Source organism: Monodelphis domestica, chromosome 7 (genome assembly GCF_027887165.1).
Source record: "Monodelphis domestica isolate mMonDom1 chromosome 7, mMonDom1.pri, whole genome shotgun sequence".
Lineage (NCBI taxonomy): Eukaryota > Metazoa > Chordata > Mammalia > Didelphimorphia > Didelphidae > Monodelphis > Monodelphis domestica.
In genome coordinates, this window is record NC_077233.1 from 80,179,483 (window position 1) to 80,191,502 (window position 12,020).

Here is a 12,020-nt window from a genome sequence, read left to right on the forward strand (position 1 = left end):
GTACTATCATAATCCCAACATTATTGCTTAACATTTTTCACCTGAAAAGAATTAAAGATTTTTTTTTTGTAATCATACAGTGTTCATACCAAAGGCCTTAGGCAAGCCATGGATCTATTTCATGTAATTTGTACAAAGAAGCCAGATGCCATAAAAGTGTACTAAACAAGTCATTCCTGAAATCCTTTCTTATCCTCTTTCCCCAACTCAACTTACCCCTGCCCCAGCCTAAAAAGCTTTAAGATAATGATTGCTTGTACAATAAAAATGAAAGACTTCAGGATAGTGGATAGGGAGCTGGCCTTGGTGCTAGAAATGTGTTTGAATCCTATCTCCAAGATACATACTGGCTCTTTTACCATCTCAGGGATGTAAGCAATTCTGAAAGATATAAATTAATAGAGAATAAATAGAGAAGTTTCTGATCTATATGGGCAGAGGGAATTTCCTAATCATGGAATTCCCTAAGTCATTGGAAATACAAGTTCATCCTTATGCCTATTATATATATATATATATATATATATATATATATATATATATATTCTGATGAAGCATTAAATGCAATCCTATATTATGTAGGATTAAATTGACTTTAAAATTGACAAAATACATACATTATTTCATTGGATCCTAACAACAACCATGAGTAGAAAATAGAGTATAGTAATTCCTACTTTACTGATGAAGAACATTAGGTCTCCCTGAAGTGCCCAACAATTAAATGATATTGACACTAGTCCAGTGACACTAATAGAATATTCTTTACTATCAATCAATAAACATTTATTAGGCACATACTATGTACCATGTACTATGCTAAGTATTAAAATGCAAAAAGAGACAAAAGACAGTTTCTGTCCTCAAGGAGCTTTCAATCTAAGAGACTACATACGAAATGAGTTTTATAGACCTAAAGTGTGAGAGAAGCAACATAAGTATAATCCTCAACAGTTTTTATCCTTTCTTTATATCCTCAGTGCTTAGCAGAATGCCCAGCACATAGTAGCTGTTTAATAAATACTTGTTGACTGGCTGACCTCCTTTTCAGAGGAAGGAAGGACAACCTCTAAAAGGGTCTGAAGTTCATTGATGAAGTATAGCAGCCTCTGAAATCTCTCCCACCTATCTCTTTCTATTTGTTCCTTTTGTAATCTCCCAAGTATAGACCATCCGTATCATAGACATTGGACTATCACAGGAGCCTTAGAATAACTGTTCCTACCTCCTCTACCAAATCCCCTGCCAATCCACCCTTTACCTTCTTTCACAGATTAAATGTCTGTACACATAAATATGGTCCTACAGAATATCTCAGACTTCTTAGACTGGCATTCTAATTTCTCCAAAAGCTGTTTCCAAACAACCCTTTCAATCTTATTATGTACTATTCCCCTTTGCTGGTATTACATTACAACCTAACTAGAACACTTACCATTCCCCAAACGCAATCAATGAATATTCTATTGCCTACATCAGGCCACCAATATTGCTCATCTCCCCTCATTATCAATTGTTAAATCATCAAATCTACTTCCCCAGTTTGTATATATTTCATTCTCTTCTTTTTGTTCATAAAGCTACCCCATAGTACAAGCCTTCATGGACTAGTCTATTTTATCAGCCTCCTACATGGTCTTACCATTTCATGCCTCTCCTTTCTTCCAATTCATCCTACACACACACCTGCTAAAGTGCTTTTCCTAGAGCATGGATATAATCTTGCCCTTATCCTCCTTAGTAAATGATAATATTTCTCTCTTTTTGAGGACAAAATTTAAACTCCATCTCTCAGAATTCAAATTTTCCTACAACAAAGCTCAACTTAAGCATGACCTTCTAAATTAAGTCTTTTCTGTCCTTCCTCAGTTATTAATGTTTTTCCCTCTCAAGAAATAATAAATTACCTTCTATCTGTTTTATAAGCATTTCCTGTATACAGATACATACCTGTATATGATATCCCCAAGTAGTCAATAAGTTCTTTAAGGGCGATGTCTATTTCATTTCTGTTTTTTAATCCCCAGTAAATAGCAACATGCCTGATATATAATAGGAACTTAATAAATGTTTCTTGATTGATTGTCTATTAAAATTCTCCCCATTCTTTAAGGTAGGTCCAAATTTCACCTCTTCCAGAAGCTTCCTCTCTGCCACTAAGACTTTACACAGCATCTCTTATCATGTTTATTTTATTTCATCATTGTGTGTATATATTGTTTTCTTCCACTAAAGTAGAAGGCAATTGAGGCTAGGGATCATTTTTCCTAAACTGCATTTCAACCCTCTCCCATTTCCCATTGCCTCATTCAATGTCTCTAGATCTAGTAAGCACTTAATAGATGGATAATATAGATGAAAATAACAAAAAAAGAAAAAAAACACTGTTCCCTCACATACAGCACAATTTAAAAGCATTGTCTATATAATACCATAGGGTTATTTCCTTGCTTCCAGAAATTTTTCCAGGTTTTCTCTCATGCCACACTTTTCCAGAAAGAATGTTAAGTGAGTGAAATGAACAGCAAACAAGAATCCAGGAATCTGAGCACAGGCAAGCATTCCTATCAGATTCAAATAAGAACATGATAATTTCAGACTCTGATGTTTTGAAACTGAACAGATCTCCTAATGTTTTTTACTTCTTTACTCTTGGAAGAACATTGACCACTTTTCACTTCTTTTAATTCTTCCTCATGTCTCTTCTCAACAGAAACACTTCTAAAGTCAACCAATCAACCCCACACCTCGTCATCTGCCTGAGTGCGACCTGAAACTATAAAGACAAAGCAGGTGGGAAATAATGGTTCAATCTCTCCTATAATTAGAGTAAAGAAATTGCCCCTTTGAAGTCATTCATAAGGAAGTATATCCTGTGCCAGAAAATCCATCAATATAAAAGTTCTCTGACAATGTGCTGAAACCCAATATCTCACTCTTTGATAGCTCAGAAAATCCTGCCTAGGATTACTTTAAGTTTATGAGATCAAAAAGAACAAAAAAGGTCATAGAATCTAGGGAACAGAAATGCATTTTGTAAGTTATTTTGTTCATTCCTTCAACATAATTCACTATTTGTGAGCAAAAAGATTTGGGATCAGACATAAGATTAAAAGGAAACATAAGAATATGAAATAAGATGTATATCTTATATTAAGAGTTAGCCTGATATTGGTAGAAGGAGAGACCATTTAATCTTTTTGGAAACATTCTGTCAGTACCAAAGCTAAAAATTATAAACAACCATACTGAAATTGGAGACATTTATGTCCCTTGGCTTAGTAAATTGATGGCAAAGCTCTATTCCAAATGGAATTTGTTATTTTTTAATAAAACTTATAAATCTTTTAAAATTAAATGGTTCCTCTGGGATTCTCCAAATGAAGACAGAACTTCAATGACATCAGAAGATTTGTTCAAACTTAAAGGTATCTTCAAACCAATTACTTCACTTTCTGGAAAGGATTATTTCTGTTTACTGATTCTTTTGTCAAAATAATTCTCTGCAGAAGCACAGCAGGGACTTTCTCCTCAACTAATTTTTGTAGAGTATTTTTCATCTTTCTCTCCTCTATACTCATATATCATCTCTTCTTTATCCTTGAAGCTTACACCAAAGTTCCACATCCTATACAGATTAAATGAAGTTTGCTTTTTTTCTCCTTGATTATTCTCAGTATACAACATAATTTTTTCCTCCTCCTTGGCTCCATTACTCTCATCCAGAGCCAGGTTTAGCAGAATTGTGAATCTGACAAATTAAGGCTCTTGTACCTCTCCTACTTCTCCTATCTTTACTCCTTCCTGTTCATCATTTCAATATGTCCAGTGCTCTCATGCCTTAATAGCTCTTGCTGTTCATCAAAGAATTCAAATAGGAGAGAAGTCTATAAATAAAATGAATGTGAATAAATGTGAGGAGGCCTTCCATCAGAGCTCCCAACTTGCTATATATGAGTGAAGTGATACTAGAGCAAAACCTTGTGAATCTAATTATTATAGAAATGTCTTTAGCTGGAGCATAAACCTGATTAGATATCAAAAAATTTATTCTGTAAGTGTAGTCATGCAAATGTAATATTTATTTCTCTGAAACAATCTTTCTTCATTTCTTGTGACAGAAAAAAGAAACCTAAGAAGCTCATTTATTCTAATACATTACTAGTGTACTAGAAACAAACTTGAATTTGGAGTCAGAATCAGACGTAGGTCCAAGACCTGACCCTGATACTTACTAGGTAAGTGACTGGCTGTCACAATCTTAGAGCCTCAATTTCTTCATCAATGAAATGGAGAGGGTAATAAATAGCCTAATAAAAACCCACAAAGATTATTTCAGGATTCAAATGAATGACTTAAAATGATGGGTTAGCCCCAAAAGAAAGAATCTCAATGTGATATCAGGAATGTTAGGGGAGTATTCTCAATACCCCCATAATTTATATCATGTTGAAGTCATAAAAAGGAGAAAAGAACTGAGCTTTGCATAGTAACAAATGACTTTGAACATTGATGAAAGAGTGTTCCACTTCATTAGTAACTTAAAAAAAAAACTTTAGAACCCAAACTCAAACAAAAGCATGTGAATCCTGATCATTTCTTCGGCTGTATGCGGTTTTTCTTTCACCTGAAAACCACAAGGTATGAAGTGCTTTAGTGGCAAATAATTGAGTGAATTGTGGATAACAAGGGAATTTTCCAAGGGAGGAGCCTGTCATGAGATCTCCTTGGTGAAGAGAAGAATAAAACACTGGAATAAGTTTAGTATAACATGGAAGTTAAAGCGAAACATATAATTAATCTGTTACCTTTGTCCTTTGATACATACACTTTTGCGGAAACTGAAATTCAATTGTGCTTTCTTGGGACAACAAGAGGCCACAAGGAACCAAGATCTCAGGGAGAAGGACTTTCCCAGAGGTATTAAAAGGCCCGTATTGTTCAATACTCTATCCAAAGAGAATGGAATTGCTTACACAATGGATTCATAAAAGGAATCAATGAAGAATCAAGCAAAAGTAAGGTGAAGATAATAATTACAGTGTCCATTAAACTCCCTTGGGACACTGAAGGCTTCACGTTGGACTTTCCAAATGAATGACTGGCCCATCTCTTCAAACTTTAAGGTTCTGATTCTGATACTGGATCTTGAAAGATAGTCCATTAATTGTTTTCATTTGCTAGTGACCTGCAAGAACATGACACAGTCTTGCATTCTCTTTCCCCTTGTGTGTGTGTGCGTCTATAGTTGTATTTCTCTTCTAAGAATATTCTGAGAAATTATTTTCCTTTCCACTTGAATGAAAGAACATAATTAGTATACTCTTCATGAAAGAACAGATTTGGTAGCTACTTTGCTATAGTAGGTTCTGTGCCATAGGGCATTATATAAATCCCTTTCTATATAAATTAGAAATTCTTCTGGTTCTTATCCTTTATTGTTGTTGTTACAGTTTAAATATATTAGCCAGACTGTAAAATTAATTAAATGTTTAAAGAGTTAAACATTATCTCATCCTGGTGGTATATAAACAAAATTTCACAGTATATTCCATTCAATAGTGCTCCTTTTCAACACTGTTTAATTGTCATATGGATTGTATCAGATTGGGCTGTCAGTTCTTCAAAGAAAGATGGAAAATTTAATTCATTTTACTTAGTGCATTAAGGTTTATGAAGCAGTTTGCCCACAATAACCCTCTAAGTTAAGTGGTGTTTTCATACTTTATAGATGATAAAACTAAGACTCAGAGAAGTTATGTGCCATGTTTTATTAAAAATGAATAAATCAGGGGGACAGCTGGGGGACTCGGTGGATTGAGAGCCAGGCTCAGAGGCAGGAGGTCCTGGGCTCAAATCTAACCTCTGACACTCCCTAGCTGTGTGACCCTGGGCAAGTCACTTAACCCCCACTGTTACCACTCTTCTGCCTTGGAATCAATACCAAGTATTGGTTCCAAGACAAAAGGTAAGTGTTTTTTAAAAAATGAATAAATCAGTCAAAGAAGATCTAAGGTTAATACCACCTATATGGCATGATGGAGCATAGCTGATTTCCATGAAGCTAGAGAAGACACTCACGAGTCAGATAGAAACAAAATGGCCACACTGGATCCTCTCAGCATCCATGCAGCTACACTATAGTTCAATTTTATATAATAATATTAAACATTCATATAGAACTTTAATATTTATACTACTTTATAAATATCATCTCATTTGATCCCCACAACAACCCTTGGAGAGAGTTATTATTATTATCACCATTTTACAGGTCAGGAATCTGAGACAAATAAAAATTAAGTGACTTTCCCAGGGTCATAGAACTGGTGATATCTAAGGCTGGATTTGAACTCAGCTATTCCTGACTCCAGATCCTGTGCCACCTGTGCCACTCCAGATCCTAGTTGCCTTGGAGAAGGAAAAGAAGGAGAATAAGAAGAGGGAGAGAAAAGGGGGAGAAGAAAAAAAGGAAAGACAGATGAAAGAGGAAAGGAAGAAGGAAAGAAAAAGAGGGGGAAATGGAGTAAAAGAGGAGAGGGAAAGGAGAAAGAGAAAGGAGAAAAGGAAAGGAAGAGAAGGAGTTGGAGAGGGAGAGGCAAGAAAGGAGAGAGGAATAAAGAGGGAAAAAGAGAGGCAGGAAATGATCATTTCAAGGCGTTTAATTTACATTGTTTCATTTGATCTCCATTTTACATGTGAAGAAACAGAAGTTCAGAAAGAAGAAAGAATTGACCATTATTTTGTGCTAAATAAGCATTAGGGCAAGGACCTGAATCCATATCTCCCAATTCCAAATACTACACCCTTTCTATCTGAGCCATAATTCTTTTTTTAAATATTTTTTAAATATTTTTCAATTATATGTAAAAAGAGTTTTAACCTTTATTTTTAATTTTAAGCCAAATTCTCCTCTCCTTCCTTCCTTCCCCTCCCCTTTCCTAGACAGCTAGCAAACTGATATGAATTTTACATGTGCAATAATCTAAAGCAATTTTTCATATTAGTGAGAATTTCACATTAGTGATTCTCATTATTCACATTAGAATCTCACAATTAGTGAGAATCTCACAAAATTCACATTTTGTGAGAAAGAACTGAAACTAAAAAGTGAAGAAAGTAAAATATAGTGTGATTTGATCTATATTCAGACTCCATCAGTTCTTTGAAGGCTTATGGCATTTTTCATTATGAGTCTTTGGGAATTATCTTGGATCACTAAATTGCTATGAATACTAAGTCAGTCATAATTGTTCATCATATACTATTGCTGTCACTGTGTACAGTGTTCTCCTGGTTCTGTTTACTTCACTTTGTAACAGTTCATGTAGATCTTTTGAGGTTTTTCTGAAATCATCCTTCTCATTATTTCTTATAGTACAATAATATATCATTACAATAGTGTACCATAACTTGTTCATCCATTCCCCAATTCAAGGACATCTCTTTCATTTCCAATTCTTTGCTACCACCTAAAGAGTTGCATAAATTGGGTCAGAGTTTTGAAGTAAAGAATCACTCTTTCATATTAAAATGACATCTAAATAAAAATGCTAAGTATCAGCACAAAACATATTTTTGAACTTCAGGTGAGTTATTTCAAAGCTGTTTTTATTTTTTTTTATTTAGTCAATTTAGAACATTATTACTTGGTTACAAGAATCACATTATTTCTCTCACTCCCCTCCCCCAACCCTTCCCACACAATTCCACTGGGTATTACATGTGTCCTTGATCAGAACCTATTTCCATGTTGTTGATGTTTGCATTGGGATGATCATTTAGTCTACATCCTGTCATATCCCCCTTGACCAATGTAATCAAGCAGTTGTTTTTCTTCTGTTCTTCTACCCCCACAGTTTTTTCTCTGAATATGGATTGTGTTCTTTCTCATAAATCCCTCTGAATTGTTCAGGATCACTGCATTGCCACGAATGGAGAAGTCCATTACATTCAATTGTACCACAGTGTAATTGTCTCTGTGTACAAGGTTCTCCTGGTTCTGCTCCTCTCACTCTGCATCACTTCCTGGAGGTTGTTCCAGTCTCCATGGAATTCCTCCACATTATTATTCCTTTGAGCACAATAACATTCCATCACCAACATATGCCACAATTTGTTCAGCCATTCCCCAATTGAAGGACATCCCCTCATTTTCCAATTTGTTGCCACCACAAAGAGTGAAGCTATGAATATTCTTGTACAAGTCTTTTTCCTTATCTCTCAAAGCTGTTTTTCTGAAATACAAAATGGAAGAAAAGCCTCTATCTAGATATATTCTTACAAGAGGCTCTAGCATCTGATGATCAGATACCTCTTTCCTCCTTATTCTCAATCTGTATGCCTCTTTCAGGGGCAGCATATTGAATAAGGGGTGGGGGTGAGTCCTTAATTCAGAAAAATACTTTTAACAGTTTAAGGACATATTTAGAAATGACTAGTTTGAATTTGTGTTGAAAATCTATCACAGGATACCACTACTAGTGATTTATCCCAAAGATATTAAAGATAATGGGGGAAAAACCAACCTGTACAGAAATATTTATAGCAGCTCTTTTTGTGGTGACAAAGAACTGGAAATTGAAGGCATGGCCATCAATTGGGGAATGACTGAACAAGTTGAGGTATGTACTTGTAATGGAATACTATTGTGCCATAAGAAATGACAAACAAGATGATCACAAAAAACCTGAAAACATTTATATGAAGTGGTACAAAGCAAAATGAATAGAACCAGGAAAATGTTTTACACAGTAACAATAATAATTTTGATGATCAATTGTAAATTACTTACTATTATGAACAAGGCAAGGATCCAGGCCAACTCCAAGGGACTCACGATGAACAAAGATTTCCACCACCATATAAGGGTCAGAATCTGAATGCATATTGAAATATACCATGCTTTATTTTATTTCCTCCATGAATTTTTCTCTAATGTAAGTGATGTGTCTTGTTTTAAAACATGACAAACCTGGAAATGTGTATTATATGATAATATATGTACAACTGATATCACGTTACCTGCCTTCTTGGGAAGGGGAGAGAGGTAGGAGGGAAAGAGAGAATATGGATAGCAAAATGTTAGAAAACAAGTATTAAAAATTGTATCAAATTAAATCTGGAAAAAAATTTAATTTTTTTAAATTAAAAACAGAAAATCTACCATAGGAAAAGATGCATTCATAGCAAGTTATTTATATAGACTCTACCAATGCCAGTTAACCCAAATGAAAACTAAAGACGTTCCAGGGTTTTGGGGGGGGCAGAGAGAGAGCGATTGGGGGAAGGAGGGATTCAGATCACCTTCCTATTAGACAGGGACAAAGTGTTTCTCCACTAAACAATGCATTGTTCTGTATGAGACAAAGTGTTCTCTAATAGAATAGTTACTTTAAGGAAAAGGTATAACAGGAATAGATGGATAACAGGAAATCATACAAACATGAGAAATTTAAAATCTTAGGGAAACCATAAAATGCACAGATAAAAATTGTGCACAATCATAAAACTCCTCTGATGTCATATGTTCATTGACTAACTCACAAAGGAAGTTTGACTCATTGATCTAGTCATTGAAGTTAAGTCAAGCATTTCAAGTTGGAAAGTACTGTTAAGCCCTAACCATTTTCACTTCCTGGTTTGTTTGTTTGATTTTTGTCTTTCTTTAGAAAGAATTTTATATAAAACAGAAGACATAGAAAATGGTTCTGTTAATATGACTTCTTGACAGTGTTCCAACTGCCAATAGCCACCCATTTTTGCATGACCAAGCAAAGGACATGTTAAAGCCAATGTTTTGTTCATTTAACAACAACAACAAAAAAAAAACCTGAGTGTAAATAGAAAAATGATCTCTGCTTTTTAGGTTGGAGAAGCATGCTGCCTCCATTACACCCAACCAGTACTCCATTTCTTCAGTCATGGGGCAATTTTTGGGGGGATTTGGGGATGGAATGGATTGAGAGAAGGAAGAGGAGAGAGAGGAGAAACTGGAAGGAAGAACAAACAAATGTCAAGGAAGACAATGGTTTTTAGAATGTATAACTGTAAAATATGAAAGACTGCACATATTTTGCCTGAAGCCAGAAATTAAAAGTCAAACTGTACCTATCACCAACACCAACCTTTAATACTTTTTTTAAACCCTTACCTTCCCTCTTTGAATCAATACTGTGTATTGGTTCAAAGGCAGAAGAGTGGTAAGGGCTAGGCAAAGGGGGTTAAGTGACTTGCCCAGGGTCACATTGCTAGGAAGTGTCTAAGGTCACATTTGAACCAGGAACTTCCATCTGTGGGCCTGGCTCTCAACTCAATGACCCACCTAGATGCCCCATCTTTCACTACCCAAATTTCTGTCTAACTGGGGACATAAAGACCATTCTATTTTATACATAAGCTTCTGAGGGCAAGAACTCTCACTTTTGTAATTCTATCCTGTCTCACACAATTCCTAGTACAAAGTAGGTACTAAAAATGTTTATTTATTCATTGAATTTCTCTTTTAGTTCCTAATGGATAAAAGAGCTGGAAAAACTAGATCGGGGAAAACCAGCCTGGAAAAAAAATCTATTGAGGCTTATTTGGGTGGAATTTACCCTCAATGGGGCACTAGACTACCCTCAAGTTCTAAAACTCAATAAGCATCTAAGAGGCAGCATCATAAACTTAACTTGGAGCAAGTAAGACTTGGATACCAATCCCACCTCAGACATTTAACATATTTTTATCTCCTCTCCTCTCCTTTCACATGACCTCCACCTTACATCAGGACTTCATCAGCACTCATTATTCAATCCATCCTCCCCAGAGCTGGCAAAATGATAGCCCTACAGTTCTGACCATATCATTCACATGTTCAGCAAACTCTTAATTCATGTTCTTCTGTTTATCATTTTTAAGTCTTCACATTTTGACTCCAGCCTCCTTTTCCAGCCTCATTACATACTACTCTCCTTCATGCACTACTCAAGCAAACTCAGCTGACCTTCTTGATCCTTTCAATTATCTCCAGCTTTTGCCCATACCTAGAAAATACTCCTTCTTCCTCTCTTTCCCCCTAGAATTCCCTGTTTCCTTCAAACTCAACTCAAAAACCACCTTCTATGCTATGCTACACCTGATCCCTTCCCAGTTGCTAACACCCCCAACTACCAGAATTACTTGTAATTATAATATATGGTTCATGTCTCCTATAAAATGTTAGCTCCTTAAGGGCAGAAACTCTTTTATTTATATTTTTGTTTCCTGTAAGCCCAGCAGAGTGCCTAGCATATTGTTTTGTTGTTTGTTGTTTAGACGTGTCCTTCTCTTTATGACTCCATTTGAGGTTTTCTTGGCAAAGATAATGGAATGGTTTGCCATTTTATTCTTCAGCTCATTTTATAGATGTGGAAACTGAGGCAAACAGGGGTTAGTGGCTTACCCAGGTTCACACAGCTAGTGTCTGAGGCCATATTTGAACTCCAGAAAGTGTCTTCCTGACTCCAGTCCCTGCATGCTTTCTACTATGCCACCTAACTTCCCTGCCTGGTATATGGTGGGCAATTAAAACATTCTTGTCAATCGATTGACTTGGTGCTAACTGTGAGACTGAGTTTCCTCAATCTCAGTTTCTCATCTGCAAACTAACTAACCTAACTCAGTTTCCTCAACTGCAAAATGAGCTTGATAATCATAGCAAATATCTCACAAGTATTAGAAAGGACCAAATAACATAAGGTATACCAACTTATATAATTGGGAGCTATTATCTACTAACAAAAAGATATATAATATGTATCTCTGCATAGAGAATAGTAGAAAAGGAGTAGAGAGAGTGGAAAATACCATGCCAGAGCCAGCCTGAAGCTTGCTGGAACTTAGGATTGAAAAAATAAATACACACACCTGTCTGAGCAAGTTTCCAAATAAACAGCTCTCAGCCTCCAATATTCTCATAAAATAATATGTCCAGAGGTCACACTTGCTTCATGTCTCTGGAGTTACTTCTACAGCAAGGGTTTTGAAAGGTTTGTGTA